Raw genomic sequence first — 27,230 nt, 5'->3', positions numbered from 1 at the left:
CAGCTGCAGTGTTATTTGAATTTGACTTGGAGGTAAAATATTAGTTTCTAAACCCTGAAAAAATGAATAATTATTTAATGGAATTTTAGCATTTACCTCTTTATTACCCTGGATTAATAAATTCCTAGAAGCAAAACCACTATTATATCCAGCTTGGTCATTCCTACTTTCAGCAACAGCAGTAGTATCTAAATAAATAAACTCATTTGTTCCAGTTGATTTTGCATAATCTTCAGATAGTTCAACCAAACTCTTTACATTTGTTACTTTGTATAAATTATTACAATCATATACAATTTTTCCATTTTGTTTAACCACTAATTGATCAATTAATGAAGCTGCATTATTAATTAGAGCAATTTGATTATCATCTCCACCAGCAACATAATTATTACCATTAGCAAGCTTATTTACTTTAAAACTTACTTCAAAATAACCATTAAACCAATCAAAATATGAACTTCTATCGTTAATTGTGAAGTGATATCCGTTTTTTTGTTGTTTAACATTATTTCCCAGGACAGATATTAAAGCTGTATCTAATTGAATAGGAGTTAATTCATATCTTTCGCAATATTGTTTTGTTCTAAACATGTATATATTATATATTATTTTATTTTTTATTAAAGTTAAAACTTTAGTTTTTATTTTAGTTTTTATTTTAGTTTTTATTTTATTTTTTATAAATTAATCTGTTAATACGTTTTTGTTGAGCTGAAGTTCCAGATCCTGACAATATTCTATTTATTCTCATATGAATATCCTCCTCTTTATCATTATTTTTTTTATTATTATTTTTACTGTTATTCTTTTCTTGTAATTCCTTGGCAATTAAATTACCAACTGCCGGAGCAGGTTTCTTTTTAAGTTTTTCAACAATTTTATCAGCAGCTAAATTTCCAACTTCTGTTCCAACCTTTTTTGTTCCACTTTCTAGTGCTGCTTTTCCTGCTGTTTCCAAAGCTTTTTTTCCAGCTGTGCTAATTGAAGATGCAACTCCGCTTGAAAACAATTTCGTTAAAGTGTCAAAGATACCTGTTCCATGTATGATTTCTTTTCCTGTGTGAGTATCAACATAAATAAATATTCCTTTATTTTTGTCATAAACTTTTTTGTACATTATATAAAACTAAAATTTATAATTTCATATTTCTTTTAAAATTAGTGTAAAACTTATTTCAACCTCATTAAAATTAATTATTCTACCAAATACATCTGTAATATATATTCTTATTGAATTTATAATATATTTATTAATTTCAGAATATCCAACTCTTTGTGGTTCTTTTGTAAATGGATAAGCTCTTGTTAAATCTGCAGTACTTAAAGCATAAATAATATCAATGAAATTACCATCAACAAGTGAATTGTCAATAAGATCACAATGAATGTAAATTTTATCCACAGAGTTAGTTATATTTGGTGTTTTAGTTCCCCATTCAGTATTTATCAATGCTTTTTTCTCAAACCCAAGCAATGTATGAAAATTTGACATTCTTAAATCCAACATAAAATTATCTGTAATTGAAATCAAAATCTTAAAACTACTTAAATCAAATTCCAAACTTATTGGAGCAATTTCTGATTTATTAAATTCAAAATCATCATTACTTATTAATGTTTCCCTGATATAATTATTAATATCTGTGTAACTGTAAGAACCGTTTGTAAATATGATATCTTTCCATTCTTTACCATTATTGTAACGAATTCTTTTATTGTCATATTCATCACTAATATTATGCCAAGAATAGGTCATAGTGTTAATACTATCCAAACCAACAACATAAGTTTTATTTTTATCTAAAATTAAAGAACGACTAAATCTGATTGTAAAATCACTCGGTTTATTTTTATTATCTTTAACTGTTTCAGAACTTAATACTATTTTTTGTTCCATTTATATATAACTAAAATTTAAATTCAAGAAAAATATTTTTTATATAACAGTTCATGTTGTTCTGGTAAAAGTGAATTCATTTTTAATAGTTCATCAATTATTCTAATACCTTCATTTTTTAGTTCTTCATTATTATTTCCAGCATCAATTGAACCACAAATTAACTCCAAGTCATTAACCAATTCTTTTGGATTACATGGACAAACGTCATAACCTTGTCCCCTAATTACTTTTTTAAATTTCATAGATCTTTTATTGATAGGTAATCCTGACTTTTCTGTTAATTCTTTAAATATTTTTATTGAATGATTTGAATGTTTTTTATTATTGTTATATCTTTTATTAATCAAATCAATTAAATCATCATCTACTTTAGTGTTAATGACTTCTTTTCCAGTTATTCTATCCTTAGCAATTAATTTGTTTTGACCATAAAGTTTATTTAAGTTAATAATTAAATTACCATATTGTCCATTTGGTGAAACTTTATATGGGTTATGATGTTTTATTCCTTTTCCTGTATATTTTCCTTGTTTTAAAATATCATTGATTACTTCTCTATATTTTTTTAAATTTTTCTTCTCGGCTATAATTGCTTCTTTTTTCTTCAGATCAAAATATGTGGGATTTTTCATTCTGGTTATTGCACCAGATTCATTACCCAATTTTTTTTATTTCATCCGATTCATGTTCTATAATACCCTCTACTTCTTCTCTAGTCATTCTTTTATCAGGATTTTTAGATTTGCTGTGAAAAAAAGTTAAACACTTCTTGTGGTGTGTTATATTTTTTATCTATAAGTTTTAAATCAATGTCTTTATTAAAATCAATTGTTAATTCTTTTGGTCTTGCTCCCAATTCTTCTTCTAATTCTTCTAATTCTTCAGGAAATTCTCTAGTGTCTTCAAACTCATCATCTTCATCATCCAAACCCATATGATCTTCCGGTGGTAATAATCGTATTGGTTCTTGGAATAGCTGTGGTAAACCCTGGTATGTTTGTATGTCTTTCATTTCATCACCTAGTAACGCTAATTGCTCCTTAATTCCAGGTAATGCTTTTAACTGACTTGATAATTGTTCTTTTTGACTTTCTATTCCTTCAGTAATTGGCTTATAAATTTCAGTGTACATATCCCAATTTGTAGCTTTTTTAATTTTTTCTTTCATTATTTCTTCTCTAAGAGCCCTCATCTTTTGCCCGACTAAGTTTTTTCTTATTCTTATTTCATTAAGTTTTGATTGCATTTATATAATAATGTAAGATAATGTAAGATATTGTAAAATAATGTAAAATAATGTAATATTATATAAATGGAAATTCCAAATTATGATACAAAAAGTGATAAATCCAATAACTTTAAACAATTTTATCCTTTTATGCCAGATTCATGTTTTAGAATGTTAATATGTGGATCTTCTGGATCTGGAAAAACAAATACATTAATGCATATACTTCGAAAACCTCTTATATATTATGATAAATTATACTTGTATGCTAAAAACTTAGAACAATCTAAATATCAAGATTTAATTAACAACTTAAGTCAAATTGCAAAAAAAATTAAAGTAGATCCAAATGAAATACTTGAATGTTCTAATAATGAAATAATTGATGTTAATGATCTTGAATCAGAAAAACAAAAAGTAGTAATATTTGATGATTTTGTATGTGAAGATAAAAAAGTTCAAAATGAAATAACAAAATACTTTATTCAAGGACGACACAAAAACTGCTGTGTTATTTAATTAAGTCAGTCTTACTATAAAACACCAAAAGATATTCGAATTAACTGTTCACATTATATTTTATTTGAAAGTCCAGGTAAACGAGAAAATGATATGATTTGTAATGAACAAAATGTAGATCGTGATTCATTTGCTAATGCAACAATTCAAAAATATGATTTCTTATATATTGACAAACCAAGGAAGTTTTTAAGAAAAAACTTTACTGGTAATATATAATGGGAGTTTTTAATGATACAAAACAAATAAGTGAATCTGACAGTATAAGTAAAGTTAAATTTGATATTAATTTAAGTGATTATGCTACTAAAAAACAATATAAAAAGCTTAGAAAGGACATGGAATCATATCTTCACAGAAATAAGGAACTTGATAACACAATGAACAGAGCATTAGATATGGGAGGTAATGAAATAATCAACCTAGGAAATCCGGATAAACCCGCTGATGCAGTTCCAAGACGGTTTGTGTATAAAAAAATTCAAAGTGTAATAGATAACTATAATCTTGAAGATATTAAAAGTATAAAACAGACATTAGAAGCAGCAGTAAAGAATATTGAAGAATTAACAAAAGATTTTAAAAAGAATTCATTATTGATAGTTGAATTACAAGGTAAAATTGAAAAAGAAATGAAAGCTATGACTGATTCTATTAAAGAACTTGAAGAGAAATCTGATTTGACAGATGACAATATAAAAAAAGTATTTAGAACCAATTTTGAAAAGTTATACACTCAAGTTCAAGAATTAAAAGATAGTATGATTAAACATGAAGAACTAAAAGACAAGATTATTGAAGCTGAAAAAAAGTTACAAAATATGTATCAGTTAGAAATCAGAACAGAAATAAATAAACTAAATACTGAAACTGAAAAAAGCATAAAGATTTATTAGAATTAATTTCAAATAAACTTGCAGAATATAAAGCTGAACTGGAAAAGGCAGCTTCACAAAGAGGTGATGACCATGATACAGCATTAGAGGACTTTAAAAAGAGCTTAATTCTAAAATAGATGACTTTAAAAAACAAATTCGAAATTGGATTAGTATTGTTGACAACCGTCATAATTTAAAGTATGCAGACTTAAGTAATATTACAAAAAAATTACAAGAAGATATGATGCAGCTTAATGCTAAAGTTGAAGAACATAAAAATGAACTGGGCTTTGTAGTTGAAAAATCAGTTAAACAAGGAGAGTTAATTACTGCTAATACTGAAGCAATTAATATAATTAATAATCAGCTAGAAAATTTGAAGAAACAACTTGTAGACCTGATTATTAATGTTGATGCACGTCACAATATAAAGTACGAAGAGTTAAGTAAACTTAAAGGTTTGTTACAAAAAGATATTAATGAATTTAATGATAAATTTAATGATAAAATTAAAAAAATAATAAATGATTTGGACACTGTAGTTGAAATATCAGCTAAACAAGGAGAGTTAATTACTGCTAATACTGAAGTAATTACTGCTAATACTAACGCAATAACCGCTAATGTCGGAGAAATTGCTACTAATGATGAAAAAATTTCTAATAATTGGGAAAAAATTATAGAAGTAAAAGATGCTTTCTTAAAACAAGAAACACAATTAGCTAGAACAAAGAATACTGTTGACAATCTATCTGCTTCTGAAGTTGCCACAACAAAACGACTTGATGATTTAGCTGAAATAATTCTTAAACTTAAAAAGAAAGACAAAAAAATAGAAAAAAGGCTAGAGGAAGTGGGACATGAAGTGTTTCTTATTTAATATAACAGTTTTTATACATATGTAAAAATGAAAAAGTATTTTAACCGTCTTGGTGCTTGGATACATTCAACATATGAAGGTATGGATGATCTGAACTATTTAAATGGAATGGATTTAAGATTTGGAATTTTCGTAGATTATAAAGATTTTATACACATAAACCAACAATATAATGTAGCTGTACCAAATGTGGTTTTGAATGGTGTGTTTGCGGTTAAAAAAACTGGAATGTATATAATAGATATTAAATTTTTATTAACGGGGGCCAGACCCCTAGGTGAACCGGATAAACTGAGTAAAAGCCCAATATCGCAGTTTATATTTAGGCGGTGGTATGATGATGATGATCTAATTCTTGGTATATTTGGCAGTAATATAATAAATATAGTAGCTGAGGACTTTGACACTGATCGGTTAATATCTATTTATAAGAAAAGAATTAAAGTTCATCTAACACAAGGAACAATGTTTGATATTCATCCTTATAACGATTCAGAATCTACAGAAGTAACATTTACGCTTTTGCCGGGTAGTTACATCAGATTATACATATCGGATGAACCTGCATCGAATACTGTATCGGATGAATCTGTATCGGATGAACATGTATAACCTGTATCGAATGAACATGCATTCCATGATAGAAACAAACTTTTGAATTAAAAGTTTAATTAAAGTTTTAATTACTATGTGTACCCTAATAATATACTTACTAATTAAAAATAAGATCAAATACCTTACATTTTATTAATAAATATAATCTGCCAAAGTTTTGCCAAATTTCTGCCAAAAGTTTGCCAAGTTGGCAGACACTGCCACATTGCTGCCACTTTGCAGAAAAATGGCAGGCTTTTGATTGGTTGAATTTGTGGTTTCCCACATTATCATTTTTAAAAAATGCACTTGATTTACCTATGACACTTATATTAAATCAGCTGTAAAACGTAAATCGATCACAAGGAAGTTTAAACGAATTGTACTACAAATGTAAACATATCGGTTTTATGAATGAAAGTAAATACCAATAGAACGACACCGGTGTCGCTTTACATTGAGCTCACAAACGATATTGATTGATAAACTTGTTAAAGAAAATGACACCGGTGTCGTTAGATTTTGAGGGTACAAGTGTACCGAGTGCAACCGAAGACTGTAGGTCTGACTGGGTCAAAGACCCTGAAGGTTTCGGCTTCGCGAGTTAGTATTACAAGTTTAGGGTTGGGTTAATTACTTGGTTTAAAACCTGTAGATTTTAAATTGTCCGGTATTGGTCAGTCTGGACCGGGGACTGAATGTTAAATTAGGTTAAAAATGCTCGCTTCGGTATTTCTAATACTACTGAGGTCACTGGATCAAAAGTCAAGGTCAAGGAGGCCTGAAACCTAAAAACAGTTGATACTTCTATGAATTCACGAATTCATTCAAATATCTATTGCAGATGGTGAGTCTCAAGTGAAAAAGGAAAAGTGGACCTCTCCTAACAACTTAAAGGGAGAACAATATCTTGCATAGCATTTTTTTCTAAAGGGATAATTCAAACAATCACATTGTGACAAATATTCCACTGAAGGCAAGTTCTACACCAAGGAAACAGACTCCAACAATATATCGACGTTCAAAAAGAGCTTGAAATTGTTTACCGATCAAAACTATGCCATAGGACTTAAATAACCTTCCAATTAGAACAAAACATATGGAAAAGTCTGTCACTTTCAAATCAAGTAACAATTTAAGATATTAAGATATGAGACGATTCTAATGATGACAATGAATATGGAGAAGTACAATGTACTTGAAAATGTTTAGAAATGGAGGAATGTGAAACCTTTTTGTATTTATTTGCTGTACATCAAGGCTTTGCCATTAATAAGGCAGATAAGTTGATTGATTCTTTGTTTGTTTACAAAGAGAAAAGTTGAAAAAAGCTTTCTAGGAGTACTTTTGATCAAACTTGTACAAAACTTGTATTGGTATGATATCTTGGTTCTTTTCGAAAACTGGCCAGATCCCATCATGGGTTCTAGAGTTATTGCCCCTTAACTCCCTGAGGCCGAAATGTGACTATAGGCGTTATATTTTCTACCCCTGTAGCGTCGATATCCGACTATACGCGCGTTATCAGGACTCCCCAGGACGGCAATTGACGAGTATAGTCGCGGCATCGAGATCATGCTGATTACGTCATGTATTTGTTAATTTTTGATAATCCTGACAAAAGCAAAATTATTTTGCATACCGGCTATTATTTTTTAGATGTTATAATTATTAAATGTGCTAATAATTAGTTCCTTTGATAAAATAACTGTTTGTAATTATGCGGTCATGTAAAGGAAATAAAAAAGGACAAACTCCGCTGGGTTCCGTTCATACTGTATTTCAAAAGAATAAAATAATGTCGTCTGCCAAAGATCTTTCTTAAAATGAAGAAAATATTCATTATCATGCTGATTCTGACATATCAGTTCCGTCGGATGGTGATTCCGACGATGACATTCCATTATCAGAAAAATGAATGGTCGGAAAATCTTGTTTTAGAAGGCTGAAATATTCGTACACTTACATCGCATACGACACAAAAAGAAAAAAAATAACACAAGAAAAAAACGTTTCATAAAATACACAAAAAAAAATCTGTGCAAATAAACGCATGTTTGTAAATTTAATAATACTTGAATTATGGGTGTAAATATAACAACTTAACGTCTCAGCGCGTGTCACAGAACGTCTGCATTTGTAATGTTTAGAAAGAGATTATACATCAAAATCAAACAAAAACGGGTATAAATTTCGAGTAATGCAGTGATGTAAATATTCTGTGTTAATAATGTATTTCTTTTTATTGGAATTTAATGTGTTTACATGTGAAAGACGTAAGGAAATCAGAAATGTTCAACTGTTTATTAAACGCAAAAGGTGTGTTAAAATTGTGAATATTTCGAAGTGAAAATATTATTCTATTTGGATATACGTTACGGACAAAATTGGATATAAAAGTATTTGTTCAAACTTGGAAGATTTTGTAAGTTTATTTAAATTTACACCCAAGTTAATAATATTTCCCTGCATGATTTCAATTGACTGCATGCGAGTGTCATTATCATAAGATGAGATAATGTTCTTCAACGTCAGGTGGTAATTCTTATCTCTCCGCAGCAGGAATGTTACGATATCGGGCCAGAATTTGCTTGCTTGCGTCAACAATTTCTTGTCTGCACGATAATGGTTTCATTTATGATTTTCATTTAACCAAACTTGCACACAACTTGTATCACCATACGATCTTGGTTCTTTTCTTGAACTGGCCAGATTCCACTATGGGTTCCAGAGTTATGGCCTCTGAAAGGGGCAAAATTAGCTATTTTGCCCTTGTCTGCACAATAGTAGCTTCATTTATGCTTTTATTTTAACCAAACTTGCACATAACTTGTATCACCATAAGTTCTTGGTTCCTTTCTTGAACTAGCTAGATGCCATAATGGGTTCCAGAGTGATGACCCCTGAAAGGGCCAGAATTAGCTATTTTGACCTTGTCTGCACAATAGCAGCTTCATTTACGATTTAAATTCAATCAAACTTGCACACAACTTGTGTCACTATAAGATCTTGGTTCCTTTCTTGAACCGACAAGATCCCATTATGGCTTCTAGAGTTATGACCCCTGAAAGGTCCAAAATTAGTTATTTTGACCTTGTCTGCACAAAAGGAGCTTCATTTATGATTTGATTTTAACCAGACTTGCACACAACTTGACAACTTGTATCACCATTCGATCTCGATTCCTTTTTTTACGCCCAAAGGGACGTATTATGTTTTCGCTTCGGTGTACGTCTGTCTGTCTGTCTGTCTGTTGGTTAGCAATTTCCCTTCCGCTCTGTAACTTTTGAAACCCTTGAAGGATTTCAAAAAATAGAAACCTGAAAAATGTTCACCGCATCGAAACAACGTGCAGAGCGCATGTTTCAGATGGCTCACTTTAAGGTCAAGGTCACACTTAGGGGTCAAAATGCATATGACTTTGTTTTGTGTGTATATTGCTCTGCATTTGCGTTGCATTGCAGTGCTCTTTGTTTTATTTAGCAGATCCTTAAGGGTGTAACGATAAATCGCAATTCACTGTATCGCGATACCTTTGTATGGCGATACCTGTATCGTATCATGGACCATTTTCACGATACAGGAACGATACAGTGAAAAAGAAAAAAAAACATTGAATGAAAACTTTCATTACTTGATGAAAATAAACAAATGTATCATTTATAACAGTTTCTTTAACTTTAATACAAAATGTCAAGTACTTTACAAGTGTAGGAACTTTGTTTCTCCTTTTTCATTTTGTCACATAAATGCTCAATGTGTACCGCGATAGTACCGTATCTTTGCATCTGTATCATGATATGTATTGTATCGTGAGACAGCCCTATCGTAACACCCATACACATCCTTCTTTTGTTCACTTACACTACTTTTTTTAATTACTTCCCTTTTATTTTACTATAAAAAGCTTATTTAATATTTTTTTTTTATTATTTGCCGTAGGGAAAAACCGAGACCATTTTTCTGTGGTACAACATGGATGGTACCTCCAATTTTTAGGTGTATTTTCACATATCTGTACCTTGAAAGATTTTTTTTCTTTTTGGTTAAATTTCTTCCCTTTTCCGTTCCTGTTCATTTTTTCTGAGGACTAAGATTTATTTCTAATTTCTTTCCTTTGTTGTTATGAAATATCTTATGATTTTTTTATTTGGATCATGTGGGGTCAAAAACTAGGTTATCGGGTCAAATCAAAGAACAAGCTTGTTTACACCCTAGTGGGCACATTTTTCATTTTATCTTCATAAATTTTTGTCGGAGTGTTTGTTATCATAAGGTCTTGGACAAGTTCGTATCTAAGTCACGTGGGGTAAAAAATAGGTCAATAGGTCAAATCAAAGAAAATGCTTGTTTACACTCAAGAGGCCACGTTTTGTTTGGTCCAATCTTACTAAAAATTGGTCATAATATTTGACTCCTTTTAATCTTTAGGTTAAACATGTTTATATTGTTATGGTATGTTACACAGGTGAGCGACCTTAGGGCCATCTTGGCCCTCGTGTTAAATAAATAGATTAAATTATGTTGTAATTTTCAGTGATTGTTATGTTTATGTCCCCCTTGGAAGAAGATTGGGTATATTATTTTTCAGATGTTGTTCGGTCCGTAGATCAGTTGGTTGCAGGATGATAACTAAAGAATGGATATGCCTAGGATCACGAAAGTTCATGTGGAGGATGAACAGGACCAGCAGATGACCCCTAGTTTAGTTGCTAAAATGTCAAGATTACAGTGATCCGCAACAGTTAAGCGGTTTCTGGATGATAACTCAAGAACGCTTGGGCCTAAGATCATGAAAGTTGATATGGAGGTTAATAATGACAGCAGATGACCCCAATAGATTTTGAGGTCAGTTGCTAAAAGGTTAAGGTCACAATGAACCGGAACAGTTGAAAAGTTTTCGGATGATAGCTCATGGACGCTAGGGTCAAGGATCATGGAAATTGATAGGGAGGTTAATTATGACCAGCAGATGGCCCCTATTGTTCTTGAGGTCAGTAGGTCAAAAGTCAAGATCACATTGACCCATAACAGTAGATCTTCTGTTTTGCCAAGTAGCTTCTTAGACAGGGCCGTCGCCGGCTTTGAAAAAGTGGTCCGGCCTTAGGTCGAGATCACAGTAACCAGGAACAGTTAAACAGTTTAACAGTTTCTGGATGATAACTCAAGAACACTTGGGCCTAGGATCATGGAAATTCTCATAGGGATGTCACATTGACCCAGAGCAGTAGATCTTTTTTTTGGCCAAGTAGCTTCTAAGACAGGGCCGTCGCAGGCTTTGTAAAAGTGGTCCGGCCTTAGGTCAAGATCACAGTGACCAGGAACAGTTAAACAGTTAAACAGTTTCTGGATGATAACTCAAGAACACTTGGACCTAGGATCATGGAAATTAATAGGGATGTTAATTCTGACCAGATGATGGCCCCTTTTGTTCTTGAGGTCAGTAGGTCAAAGGTCAACATCACATTGACCCAGAACAGTAGCTTTTTTTTTGCCAAGTAGCTTCTTAGACAGGGCCGTCGCCGACTTTGAAAAAGTTATCCGGCCTTAGGCGTCCCGCGAGTGCCGAAGGCAGGAGGGGCAGATGGAACACAAGAGGGGGAATTTGCCCACCCCCCCTCTCTCTCTCTCTCTTAAAGGGGGTTTCGGGGATCTCCTTCGAGAAAATTTTTAAATTTTGGATGCAAGTGTATTTTTCTTGCATCTTGAAAGCGTCCCACGAGTGCTGATATGCCGTTATGATTAATCGAGTCAAGCAGGGTTAGGGTTACGGTACGTTAGAAATGAAGTGTGCTTTAGTTGTTTTTACATCTGCAGGCAATCATGAAAGAAACCGCTAGTTGTAGATAATAACATTAACAATGCATTATTCGGGCACTTTTAATCAAAGCAAAAGTTTAAATTTAATGCAAAAAAAAAAAAAAAACGGTATGGCCGATTACGGCCGTTAATATGCAAGGCCAAAAAAGTGGTCCGGCCATGGCCGGACCTTCCACGATGGCCTTGTTAGATCATATTTTATACAGAGGTTACTTATGATTGATAAATCCCTCATAATTATTGATTTGAGGTCCGTACATCAAACATGTACACAGTGACCAAATAATTTCTGTTCTTTGTGCAAATACTGAATGCATCAATGGGGGCATTTTGAGTTTTATGGGCTCTTGTATCAAAACGGTATTAAGTTGAATATGTTCCCTTTCTCTGATGTATAAGGTACTGGCAGTTAGTTCTACACAGATAAAAAATTAAGAAAACAGTACAGGAACATATTTATCTTGCAGGAGCATATTTATTATTTCTTAGGTGATGCTTCGAATCTGCATGAATAGGTTGTGGGACCATTTGAAAGAAATCCTTCAAAGAATTGACTTTGATGCTTGGAATCTTCTTTTTTATGGAACAATTTTCAGTTAATACATACCAACAATTTTCTGTAATTGTATCCAGGTTGGAAAATTGTTCAGACGTCCAAACAAATCTGGGGACTTTATGCAATTGACAAATGTTCAGATGTCTGAACAATTTTATAAGAGCAAAGGCTTTTCATACATATGAACAAGTATGAACAAACGGAAACAAATTCCAGACGTCTAAACAATTTGGGCTGTTCATATGTACAAACAACTTTGACAACTGTAAATGCAATGAAAAATTGTTCATACTTCCGAACAAATATAGGGAAATATTTGCATTAAAAAATTTCAAACATCTGAATAATTTCTTCAAAAGCCTCGGCTATTCATATGTATTTACATGTGTAGCTTGTTAATAATTAATTAATGTTGATAATTGTTTATACGTACGAACAGATCTGGGGTCTGTGTGCATTTGAAAAATTTCAGATATCTGAACAGTTTCTAAAACAGCCATTTCAAGTTCTCACATTTGTACGTACAAACATCCCAACCTGTTATAATAGTTGTTTATCCGTCTACTTGAACAATATTCAAGATGTCCAAACACTTTTTATAAGAGCTAAGGACGTTCGTATTTACGAACAAATGTAGAGTAGCTATTACAGAAACTGTTCAGATCATGAGCATTTTTCATGTGTATACAGTCCCCAGGTTTGTTCATACGTACGAACAATATTCCAATGCATAACGGGTCTTGTTCAGTTCTCACATTTGTTCGTGCGTACGAACAGTCTTGGCTGTGTTAGAAATTGTTTGGGTGTCTAAACATTTTTCAAATGCAGACAGTCCCCAGATTTGTTCGTACTTACCAACAAATATGAGAACTGAAAATTAATCTTCATGCAATTTGGAAAATTGTTCGTATGTACGAACAAGTATGAGAACTGAAAAACGATCCGTATGCTTTCGGAATATTGTTCGTACATACGAACAAATCTGGGAACTTTATGCATTATAAATACATCCAAGATGTCCAAACAATTTTTATAAGACTTTTTGTTGTTCGTACATACGAACAAATGTGGCTGTTACAGAATATGTTCCGAAATTGAGCTTTTTTCAAGTGCATACAGTCCCAAGATTTGTTTGTACGTACGAACAATATTCCTAATGCATGCTTTAATACTTCACCGTTGTTTCACGCACCGATGTCAAATAATATTCTTTCGGGATTCACAAAGATTCAAAAGTATTTGGGTAGATAAAACACAAAACATGACTGTATTGTTTAAACACAACAGAGGATATTGGAAGAAAACCCTGATTTACTCACTCAGTCATAGCTGTGTAAAAGAATTTACTGGAAAACATTTGAATACACAACAATATTTATCATATAAAGTGAATCTATTATGCCTTCGAGTTATGAATAAGGAAACTGATTTGTCAGATTTATTTTCTTTGCAAGGGCATTCCTTTCCCGCCATATATGTGTTGGCACATAATCTAGGAGTTCGGTGACATGCTCCCCGGAAAATTGTTTGGTATTCAAATGCCATGTGATACATTCTGGGCACATCTGAGTACCTCTCCAGCAACATATGACTGGAAATTTATTTTATAAATTTATTTTGACTTTTTTTCCAGAATTTGAAACTGTGGTCAGAAGCCGGTAGTGACCTTTTTCACTCACAGTTTCCCGAAGAACGACTTAGAGGCACTGAGAAATAACAATGCAAAATAGGCAGAACTGACCTTTTTTTGGCTCTATTTAATTCAGCGACCATTTCCACACCTATTTTATATTTGAAAAAACATCTTGTACTACACTAGAGTTTTACATTTGATTTCCCTCAGTTAAAAATACTACACCATGCACAAAATCGTACCAATAATTATCTTGACTTTTAGCTATTCAAATTTCACCATTGGGTTCGGTTATTTATTAATCATTTCTAACGACCGCTACAATATGTTGTACGCTTTTAACAATAATTATTCGGTAACTTTTGTCTGATATAGAAGGAAAAGGTCTAATTTACAGAATCGTAAAGAGCTGGCATTGGGTCAGAAAAATTCCATATTCAGCATTTTCTTGAAGAGAAAGCATTTAAGACGTGGTCTACATCTTTGCAAACATCCTTTTAAATGTGTATAGAGCTAGAAAAACATGATTCTATCACTTGTCATTGTTGAACGAAAGTAGTTTTTGAATGCTTTCATTTTACTGAATGAGCGTTCGCAAAATGCAGATGTTGGAGGCATAGTCAGAAGCACAAACATAATAGTGTTTACACACGGAGGGATGTATAAGAGTGGTCTGAAGTCTGTGGTTTCTGACTGGCAACATTCAAGTGTAGTTTCTACTTTGTCACCTCATTTTTAAATATTTGAAATGTGCCATGAAGATCTGGTGAATATGCGGTGTAAATAGGCACTGGCACTTCTGACTTGTTTTCAGTAGATTTTGGCAGCAAAGCGGACTTCATTTTGTAGAATGTGAGTTGCCATTTCTAGACAAAATGCTCGGACAATACATTAATACCATAAACTCAAAGTAATCCAAGAAAGATTCTGCATCATGGTTGTCTGTATGCATTTACCTCCCAACACGCCTTGATATAGATGTTTTAGTGCCGAAGTCTCTGATTATACGCCTTGCCTTTTTGTATCGGGCAAGCCACACTGCAGAGTCATTCCGCTCAGTCGAGAAAACTTGTATCTTTATCTATGTAACGGCATTTAGTAAGTCCATATCTTCCTTCTGAAAAAGGGCTCGTTAGCGCTACGATGATACTCAACACATTTTCAGATTCAAAAGAAACGACAAAGTCAAATCTAAGAACTGCAGCAAGATACTAGCCTGCCTTCTCATTTCCATCTTCATGCAGTATTTTCTGACCATGGAATATCACTGGAAACGTGCTCTTGAACATGCTGAAGGCCCGACTTGCCCACAGAGACTCAGAAAGGATTCGCATTTTAATGCGTTTTTCCAATTCCTCCCTTGGAACTTTGTCCCTTGCCAGTTCCTCGGTAAACGCTACCGATCATTCAGCTGAGTAATCGAACAGAAAGCTTATATCTTGCACAGTTGACATCAAGGTATTGAGACATGGGATTTAAGAACTGCGTACTAAGGCTAAATTCAAACAATAGATACTTTAAGTTTTAATGTCATTGTACTGTCGTTTACTTCAGTAATTAGTATTTTCTGAACAAAGTAATGTCCGTTGATACCGTCATCCCAAAAACTGCGAATGTATTCAAACTTCCCAAGTGTTCTCGGAAAATATAGGTGAATGGCACAAAGGAAAGGTACCAGAGAAAATTGGAAGGTAAGGGGCATATGATAGGACATATTAGAACATCTAAAACAAATGTTTATCAATAGAAATACCTTGATTTTCCTGACGAATCGTAGAAATTATCGGCCATTTTTCCGTGTAATCTGCCTTTGTAAGTCACGTGATTCCCCACACTGGTTAAAAAAAAGTGAAATTTTCAGGGGTGCTGCCTATGCGTCGAAGCGGCCTATACGTCATTTTATTTTTTCTAAATGGGCCTTTCATGCGGCCTATGCAACAGTTTTAACTTTCACTTGCATTTTGAAAGCCGATCGAATCAATTAGAATGTACAGAATGGACAATTTTGCCGAGAGGGCCTTTGAAAACAGCTCACGAAAAATTATATTCGGACTTAAGAGTTCACTGCCTGCGACGGATTAACAAGTGTGATTACCTGTAAATACAACCGATTTCAATGACTATTTATCGGGGACAGTCTGTATACGACATGGTCATGTTCGCCTCATTGTGGTGTATAGGCCGTGGCCAATATGATGGAGCGGCCTATGCGTTAAATTTTATTTCTGATATAGTTAAAATATATGGCTTCGGCCAATACGTTGCAGCGGCCTATTGTCCGGAAAATACGGTACAGTCCCTGGATTTGTTCGTACGTACGAACAAAATTCCAAATTGTAGTCACGATTTTTTTTCAGTTCTTACATTTGTTTGTACGTACAAACAGCTCAGACTGGTATGGAAATTCGTTGGATGTCTTGGACATTTTTCGAATGCATACAGTCCACAGATTTGTTCGTACGTACGAACAAAATGTCAGAACTGAAAATTAATCTTTTGCATACAGTCCCTGGATTTGTTCGTACGTACGAACAAGATTTCAAATCGCATTTACAAATTATTTTTCAGTTCTCACATTTGTTTGTACGTACGAACAACTGATGTGGAAATTTTGTATGTCTTGGACATTTTTCAAATGTAGACATTCCACAGGTTATTTTTCAGTTCTCACATTTGTTCGTACGTACAAACAGCTCAGACTGATATGGAAATTCTTTGGATGTCTTGGACATTTTTCTAATGCATACAGTCCACAGATTTGTTCGTACTGTCAGAACTGAAGATATTAATTAATATCTTGCATACAGTTCCTGTATTTGTTCGTACTTACGAACAATATTCCAAATTGCATTTTCAAATATTTTTTCAGTTCTCATTTGTTCGTACGTACGAACACACCCAGGCTGATGATTGTGAGAAATGAAAAAGAATTTTTAAATGCAATTTGGAATTTTGTTCGTACGTAGGAACAAATCTGGGCTGTTCAAACAGAATTTCAGAACTGAAAGATATAATGGAATATGGATATTTGTTCGTACGTACAAACAGCCACGATTTGTTCGTACGTACGAACAAAATTCTAAATTCCATTTACAAATTATTTTTGGAATTTTGTTCGTTTTGTCACGGGACTGTATGCAAGAGATTAGTTTTCAGTTCTGAAATTTTGTTCGTACGTACGATCAAATCTCTGGACTGTATCATTTGAAAAATGACGAATGTAGAAGACATCCAAAGAATTTCCATTTTTCAAATGTAGACAGCCCACAGATTTGTTCGTACGTACGAACAAAATGTCAGAACTGAAAATTAATTTCTTGCATACAGTCCCTTGATTTGTTCGTACGTACGAACAAAATTCCAAATTGCATTTTCAAATATTTTTTCAGTTCTCTCATTTGTTCGTACGTACGAACAAATGATTGTTAGAAATGAAAAAGATTCTTTTAAGCAATTTGAAATTTTGTTCGTACGTACGAACAAATCTGGCTGTTCGAACAGAATGTCAGAACTGAAAAAATAATACGGAGTATGGATTATTGTTTGTACGTACAAACAGCCATGATTTGTTCGTACGTACGAACAAAATTCCAAATTTCATTAAAAATGTGAGAAATGAGCGATGATTTGTAAGTATAATTTAGAAATTTGTTCATACGTATGAACACATTTTGATTTTCTGTTGCTGTGGTCTGCGATGTCTTTAATTTTAGCTGTGATTTTCACAGGTAAAAACTCAATATAGCGGCCAAAAAAGAGGGACAGACCGGAAGATCCTCATTAAATCTGTCTTCTTGAGGTACCCTAGGCAAAATGATATGGACAGTTTTATTTCGTGTTTTGTAATTGTTTACCAATAGTTTGATGTTTCTTTTATCAACATTAAGGGAATAATGAATACTCTGCAAGCGTTTTGGATAGTGGCCTTCATTTTGAATCTTGTCTCTATTTGAGCTTGAGGAAATAACATCAATAATGCAAAATTTATATAAAAAGACGACAAGGTAAAAGTTGTTTAGAAATTGCAACACAGTGCGAAACACGCTGAAACTTTAAGAATATACCAAGCAGATGACACTTTTTAAATATTACTATTAGGGATCCAATACCTTAAGTGATGTTCCTTGTCAATTCATTCTAGAATCTTCGATATTTAATATACAGATCAGCTCACGCGGAAAACCCATTCCACTCGATACTCGGAGGATGACCAAAACGAGTACCAAGTCTCCGACTCGAAGTTTCATCGAGTCAGTCAGTTTCCGTCAAGGAATTTCGCTGTCTGCCTCCGAGGATTTACGCGAAGTCACTCGAAGGAAATCCTTGGAGTGACTCGAGATGAAATACAAGAAGAGGAATACACACCTGTATTGGTTTCCATTGTTCCCGGTCACTTGACGGAATTCCTTCGATTGACTCCGAGACTAATAAATAATTACCTAGTATACAAATTTAATTGGATCTTCGAGTACCTTCAAGGACAGATTTAAGATTACAAGGAGCAAGATAATTATATTTTACATAGTGATACGCGAAAAAAGTAATTTATGAATAATTATTATAATATCTTTCTATTTTACATTAAAATAAACCAGATAGTTTTGTTCACTTATAAGATTTTATGACTTTTTGAGTGGATACGGCTGCAACTATTTTCCCTTTTTATAATTCCTTCCAAATGAATAAATGAAAGACCATTTTCATAATGAAAATTAATCAATTCTCCTAAGGATAATTTTCAATGAAAGGTCACTATTCATTAACGGTCATTATTTTAAAGTTTACCTAGTTTTATAAAATTCTTAATTTAGTTCAATTTACATAAATGTGTTTCTGAATCTAATTTGAACTGTCAGAAACCATTTCAATATGATATTTAACAAATCACTATTCTTTCTGAAGAAGGCTAATGTAGCCGAAACTTATACGCCAGTTACTTGAAAGTTTGTTTAGTTTTATATAATCCTTCAATTTTGTCCATTTGACATAATCTATTTCTTATTTAAATTGCAAAGTCAGAAAGTATTCAATATCATACTGAACAATTGGCTTTTTAGCGGGTGTTATTTTAAAGTATATCTAATTATACATTATGCTTAATTTAGTGCATTTTACATAACTTTATTTCTAAATTTGATTCACGAAGTCAGAAATTATTTCAATATCAAAATTTAACAAACCGCTTTTATTTAACGGCGGTCATTTGAAAATTTATTCAATTTTATATGATTAATGATTTCATACATTTTACATAAATATGCTTCTCAATCTAATTCGTATGGTCAGAAACTATTTCAATACCAAAATTCACAAAATTTAAACAGTAAAAGGAACAAGCTAATTAAATAAAAAAATCCAATTAAGGTAAGGGAATACTGCATTGGAGTTTCGTAAAATCATCTAGCGTCACTCGAAATGACCGATTAGTTCTTTATTACAGGCTCGGAGTCGCGCGGAGTGGCCATAAAATACCGGAAATCATTATAGTGTTACCTGTATAATTTCGACTCGGAGTTCCGTCAAGTAATTTCTCGAGTGACTCGACGAAATTCTGCAAAAGTAATAAAACTATAACAGTCGGTACTTCGAGTCAGAATAAGGCAGTGCTCGGAGGAATTTCTTGCTAAGCAAGACTTTTCCTTCGAGGAAAAACGGAAAGTCGATTTTCCGCGTGAACTGATCTGTAGGCTAATGAGTTTGTGATAAAAAAGATATAATGTAGAAAAATAGAAATTGCGATAAATACTCGCACTTATATTTCTATCTTTTCTTTACATTTAAGTAAATCCAGTACAATAATCAGCTCATTTAACGTAATGTGCTTAGAACTCCACTAAAATATCATTGAGTCTCATAAATGTCCAGGATCTGAAGAAACTTTTAAATGCTGGTGGAATATTCTAAACTGCTAATATAACATTGGTATGTTTTATTCAGATGCGTTTAAAATATAAATTACGATACACATTCGAAGGGTATATTGTTTAAATTTACATATTCTGAAAGTTTTAGTTATTCTAGAATGTATATAGAAAAACATTTATCTCCCATTTTGATTAAATGTCCAATATTTCTAGATTAAAATGCGATTATGAAATCATCCCATATAGAGTTACTATTTTCCTGTTTTCAAGGCGCACTAAAATGTTAACACCGAAAAGTGTTATTGATTAAAGCCCATGAATGAATATGTGCTACCAAGTATGAGACTCGAAAACGAAAGGATATTTCACATATTTATCGATCAGCATTTCATGTGCTCTGCCAACTATACTAAACAGGTGATGTACTGTATTTTAGTACGCTTAATTAATAAAACTTTAAGTAATTCTTGAAGATAACTCATAAATGACGGCACAGTTATGCACATTCTGGTCAAAATGTATTCTACAATATACAGTTTTATTAACCCACGAGTTTTAAGGCTTCGTAATACACTTTGAAATTTCTGCAAATATAAAAGATAGGCATGTGCACGGGGGAGGAAGTGTCACACGAAGGATGGAGTTCTTCTGATAACCTGTCATGTTTTCTTCTTATAACTGTTACGGAGTTCCTGGAAAACGTTACGGAGTTCGTCTGATTTCTGAATGACGTGCCAAGGAATCGTAGAAAAAAATGGTAATTATTTATCTTTAAATAGAGAGAATGGGGTGTAAACCTAAAGTTTGATGATCAAGGTTGCCTGATGTCTTGTGTTATGCCTCTGAAAAAACTGTTTAGTCTAATAATCAGCCCCACTACTTTGAAAGGAAGACATTTTGAGTAAAATATCGAAATCGTTTGCTCATTCATACATATTATTCTTCTTACTCACGTTCTTAAGGAGATGTCACGGCTGAGATAGTTTAACATTATTACAATACACAGTCGGTATTGAAATTGTGTTTCCAATACATGTGCTCATTAGATAAATCCTCAATATCTATGTGAAAATAAGGGATGTGTTTTGTATGATTGCAATACTGTGAGTTGCTCTAATTACTGACAAATGACTGAAACAATAGGAATTCGTACGAGAGATGGATAGACAAAACGACAGTGAGGTAACAATATATTCTTTTATTGTTTTAATGTACGAGTTGTAAGCTACAATAAAGAATACATATTTTATGAAAATCAAACTGGAAGTTAGAAATAACAGAAAAAAATTAATTAGGTCATGAGTCATCATATACCTGTCAAAATTTGTCATTAATTTTCACGAGCTGTCAAAATTACTTTTATCTCTCTATTCTGCAAATGCATTGTTTTTGAAAGTATCTTGGACGGATATTGTAGTGTGTAACTTACTTTACATTCCACATTAATATTTGTGCTTGAAATTGCTTTGTTGAGCTCACCGACGTCACATATGAATGTCTATTGTTTTAGTTTACTGTCTGTTATAAAGGTATCAAATCTCAATATTAAGATATAAGAATTGTTCCTTTCTGGTAGACAATGGAAACTATTTGGTTGAATCATAATATAACAGTTTTGGGAAATAACTGAATATTCAAAAAGTGACATCACCTTCATCCGCAGCAAATGTTACGGAATTCCGGTGATAACTCTGAAGATGTCACAGAGTTCTTATGATAACTTTTATTACTGCCAGGGTGTTTCTTGAGCTATGTTAAGATACTTTTTAGCTATTTTTTTATTTAAAAAGGGTGTTAACGATGTTCTAACGTAATATATTTATCCAAGGCACAGTATTGTGGTTATATAATGTACGGTATGAGTCTTTAGTAAAGTTTAAAACTATATGCAGTATAATGACATATATAGTAAAATACGAATAGATAATAAATGCAGTAAATTGTATTTTTTCGTTCTATCAGTGGATGTGCTAATGTTCGTGAACAACGATTTATTGGTTTCCGTTTTGATTGATCACTGAATTGAAATCAAATCCGTTATCTTTAATTTAGGGTACATCTATTTGCTGCATTTGCAGAGACTGTCTGTTTCTGAAGTGGTTGATCGGATTAATGATAAAAAATAATGCTATATAGTATGATTTACCACGATAATTATAACTTTACCATCATAATTTTTTAAATCCTTCATATAGTTGACACTGAAAAAGTACAGTCACAATGCGACACTACACAACACAGAGAGCGAGCTACCGCTTCATGTGTAATCAGTTGACACGAGTCATATGATGCTATAGCATATTTACCACAGATTTGAGGCAGATAACCGACATGTTCGTAATGTGACTGGCATTAATACTGCAGTATTGTCATTACATGTTACAGAATGCATATAATTTTCGATGCGCTGAATACTGCGTACCAAATAGGGGGTTGTCATCCTCAAACATGCATATACTATTTGTCATATAGAATATCATAATAAGTGAATAATGTGAATTTTAAAGTGCTATCTAAATGCTATGAGATGAATAGAATGGCATTTTAGAGTTTAGCTGGAAATATCATAAAGTAAGAGGATTCTGTACTTTCTTACAATAGAATCCACAATGTAATTTCCAAGGCAATTAATTAAGAAATAATAAATATGTCCCTAAATTTTATCAGTTAATAAAATATGGGCAGGAATTCGGATGCGTAATAATTAAATCACGAGTGCGTAGCACGAGTGATTTAATATTCGCATCCGAACGACTGCCCATATTTTATTAACTGATAAAATAATTGGAACATATTTATTATTTCGATTCTAACCACGCAAATTCTGCGCATTTTACAGCACTACATTTTAGCTCAATATGTCATTCGGCTGGCCATATGCTATTACAAAAACCTCCCACGAATGGAAAGCGTTGCATAAAACGGAATTTATCGATATTCATTCAATTTTAATTAAAGTATTAAGTTGTGAAAATGCTATTTTCAATAATATCTAAGGTCAGATATAGAAATCAGATGTAAATACTTTATTCAAACCTTATACATATGCAGTTTCTTAAAATAGTACACGTCACTACATGATGGCACTGAAACATACACGCCAGAACATTGCGGCATATAAACACGTAAACACTTGAGTCTGGAAGATTGGAACATGAATTATAATTTTATTTTAGTAATGTCAAAGTAGAATCTAGTTGACATTCGTGGTGCTTACAGCGCAGAAATTGTAAACTACGTACACGACCGGATAGATGCACTGATGTTGAGGTTGAAACTTACCGGGCTGAAACATTTTCTTACGGTAAAAATATAAACAAATAAATTCATCAGTTAGAAATTGTTTGTTTCAGAAAATTTGATGTACATTTTATTACTACTGCTTAGCACTGAAAAAGTTGAGTATTTAGTCGGCATATAACGGAAGCAGACTAGAATCTCACAGTCATGTTGCAATCGTAGGGTGGAATGGAACAGCTATATTTTATCGTAGATTCATGTATAGGCGATTTCGCTATATGTTTATATAGCAACTGCTGCGGATCGTGTTAGAAATGAAAATAAGAGTATATTTCTGTAACTGTTTAACACTGTACATCATTTATGTGCAATTTGTATTTAAAAAATTAACCATAGTTAGCCAGATCATCATTATTAGCGTAAACAGCCCCTTTAAAAGCAACATCTAGAATAACAAATAATAACAAATATAACACTAAAAACTTATCATTGGAACTCAAAAACACACATACCGTACATTATATAACCACAATACTGTGCCTTGGATAAATATATTACGTTAGAACATCGTTAACACCCTTTTTAAATAATAAAATTAGCTAAAAAGTATCTTAACATAGCTCAAGAAACACCCTGGCAGTAATAAAAGTTATCATAAGAACTCTGAGACATCTTCAGAGTTATCACCGGAATTCCGTAACATTTGAAAAATCGGGCATAAAATTGTTAGAAAGTGGTATATGTTTGCAACTTTGCACTAAAATTATTCTATTGCATGTGCTGCGGATGAAGAACGTGAATAAGAAGAATAATATGTGTGAATGAGCAAACGATTTCGATATTTTACTCAAAATTTCTTCTTTTCAAAGTAGTGGGGCTGATTATTAGACTAAACAGTTTTTTCTGACGCATAGCACAAGACATCAGGCAACCTTGATCATCAAACTTTAGTTTTACACCCCATTCTCTCTATTTAAAGATAAATAATTACCACTTTTTTCTACGATTCCTTGGCACGTCATTCAGAAATCAAACGAACTCCGTAACAGTTATCAGAAGAAAACATGACGGGTTATCAGAAGAACTCCATCCTTCGTGTGACACTTCCTCCCCCGTGATGTGCTTAACTGATAAAAATATGGACTTCGCACAAGTTTTTAAAATGGACGTCTATGGGATAATCATTGATAAAAATGTTCGCACATAGAATTTGTTCTACAAAGTAAAACCTCTCACAGTCCTAAACAGTTATATGGTTATAATATAGTGAAACAAATGTTTTAGGTATAGTCCGCCTGGGATAATGTTTTGTTTACAAACATTAATTGGAAGAGTCAAACACAGCAAAATAGCAAAGGGTTGTGACATTGATAGCATTTATACCTAGAAAGAAATGCGAAGGAAATGCAAGAGCGGGAGTCTACTACAGTGGTTAGAGCACAGGAACTGTACACCAACGACATTTTTATTGCGGGTTCGAATCCAGGTGGAGACAGTATTTTTTAACTTTTTGTTGCTTCCGTTTTGGCACGAGTTTTTCATGTTATTTGCTTTTTACCTTCACTGAAAAACCGTTTCGAACGTATCAAGACAATCGAGGAAGTATACTGGGCTGCTGACATTGTTATTGACAAGGAAATGGAAACACTTGAGTTTCAGGTTACATCAAGTGACTCGGCGACAGACACTGACTCTGAATCTGAATGTTGGCCTTCTTGTACAGACACAGCCGACGAATGTACTGATCTTTTGTAACTGCTGCTAGATATTGTAATTACATACATGTACCATGTTGAATTTAAGACTACAAGACTCATAAATGCTCATTGTTATTGCAACTGATTTCATTAGAAAGATAAAACACTAGATTAATGAATAAAATAAATAAAGAAATAATAGGCAATAAATAAAGAAAAAAGATAAAAAACAAAATAATAAAAAAAAAAAAAAACCTTCATCGTCTGGTTTCGAACCTATGCCTGTCCGTAACAAAAACTATTACAAGAAACAAACGGACGCGTTACCACTACACCAACATGCCATTCAGAATATAAGACATAAAAATATGTACTTATTACTTCATATACCATTATCTTTTGATAATAAACCTGACTACCCTATTATCAGTTAGACCAAAATTTCTCGCGTTTCATGTTATCCTGGGAGGATTATACATGCGTTTCTTTTTTCTTTTTTGTTCTTTTTTTTTCTTTTGGAACCACGTTTAAGTCCCGTTTGTTTCGTAAATACATCAATACATCATATACAGATATTTATACAATATTTTAATTTTGAATGCACTATAGCTAGAAAAAAGGGAAAAAATAACAAGAAAAGTATAAAAAGGAAACATGTAAAGAAAAAAGGTACCGGCTTTGGTAATAAACATCGTTTGTACATATTACATATTCAACACTGGTATGATTTTATTTTTTCAATACTGCCTATAATAAAAGCCATTCAAACATAACACGCTGATTTGGACACATTTTTTGGAATACTTCAATGAGTCAAACGTTTTAATATCATGTTTTTTTTTTCTTTGGAAACATTCTTGACTAGGCTTCATTCTATGCTATCGCATACGCTATAACTTCCACTTAATCTTTTCTTTCATTCTTTTTTTGCTAAAGTGCAACGCGTTATCACTGTCTGATGATAAAGAAAACGACTCGAAAAATCTATCTTGCAGCTGTGCTTATATGTTTTGTAAAAAATATTAATCGCTGTATGTCATTAATGACATAGTGAGAACAATTAAGAATAAAGTAAGGTATGAGCTGATGGTGGAGTTGATCCGGCAAAATTGAATCAATTGGACTAAGTCATGCATAATGACATTTTATTAGATATCGATGATTTTTAAAGCGGTTAGCTTAAAATGTTTAATGCAGACACTACGCCTCGTGCACTTTTTCCGTAATCTGTGTATTGTGTATTTCGTTCAGGTACAATTTGTATGTGATTATATGTTTTATTATGTGAAGAAAGCTTTAAAAGTACTACAACTATTTTGTTCCATTGATTTGTTCCTTATCTGTCATTATCTTTGCTGAATATTCACATTGAGAAAATCTGATATGCTTCCAGCTTACCTAAATTCAATGTGTAAAACAGTATCATAACTAATAATTACACATAATACGCATATTCTATTTTTGTTTAAAGTTGTTTGAAGTTGAAAAAATCTGATTGTATCAGAACCAAATGCTTTTTGTTTTAATTGTTGACTTTTTGAGAGGAAATGATCAATATTATATGCAAATTTATACATTATATCCATAAAAGCAATGTGGACTTCATCTGCCATTAATAGCTAGCTATCATGGCGCCTCAGCTAGACAAAAAGGGCCTCATTGACCGAATGGTTAAGGCCTCTGACTTTGGATCTCTTTGGACTAATATGTTTCTTTGGGCGATGATTCTTTATGTCAGGAAGTCATATACCTGACTTGCGGATGGTCAGTTGCTCTACCCAAGTACACTCCGGTGATAAAATAATGATCGGAGGGCACATAGGGTCTTTCTCTTTCATTAAAGATGGAAAGTCTCCATGTGACCAACTATTGTGTCGGTGCGACATTAAAACTAATAAATGCATTGAATAAAAAGTGTATGCTGATATTTCAACGGATCCGGAAATCTGCATACACTACACTATTAAGATGTTGCGAACTTGTTACTACCACCGAACACGAGGGTTTTTATGTTTGCAAACATATTACTAATTAATTCCTTAAGGTGCGGTGAATTAACTTAAGAACAGAAGCCAGCCGAAAAAGGCTCCCACTTGAAGAAAGTCATCATATACTGAATGATGATATCACGTTTATTCTGAACTGATAAATCGTACATTCGCATGTGGTAGTTCCCGCAGAAATTTCGATCTTTAACTAAATAAATACAAATACAAATACATGGCATTTATATAGCGCAAAAATTATAAAATATTCTATTGCGCTTTACAATTACATAACACACATTTAACATATATACATACAAAATATGAACAGGATTCTAGAACTTAGATTTAAAGATATGGACATATATAAATACTATTTTACACCACTTCTGAATATTTTGTATTTCAACAAGACTACACTCATTGTTCATAA

The 27,230-nt window shown here is 32.7% G+C and overlaps 1 protein-coding gene across 2 annotated transcripts in view; it reads left to right on the top strand.

Annotated features, from left to right (window-relative positions):
* Nucleotides 1-27,230, top strand: part of LOC123524874 (galactose-3-O-sulfotransferase 2-like) — a 76,646-nt gene that overhangs the window by 40,863 nt on the left and 8,553 nt on the right. The window contains exon 1 of one of the 2 annotated variants that reach the window (XM_045303457.2): nucleotides 20,822-21,057. The exons of the other annotated variant lie outside the window; for it this stretch is intronic. The gene's annotated coding sequence lies outside the window, so the exon portion shown is untranslated. Of the gene's footprint in view, nucleotides 1-20,821; nucleotides 21,058-27,230 lie in introns of those variants that run through there. 2 annotated transcript variants of the gene reach the window in all.

The sequence above is a fragment of the Mercenaria mercenaria genome, chromosome 1, assembly GCF_021730395.1.
Source record: "Mercenaria mercenaria strain notata chromosome 1, MADL_Memer_1, whole genome shotgun sequence".
NCBI lineage: Eukaryota > Metazoa > Mollusca > Bivalvia > Venerida > Veneridae > Mercenaria > Mercenaria mercenaria.
The sequence above is the reverse complement of the archived record's forward strand: the minus strand, read 5'-3'. Positions and strand labels throughout refer to the sequence as shown.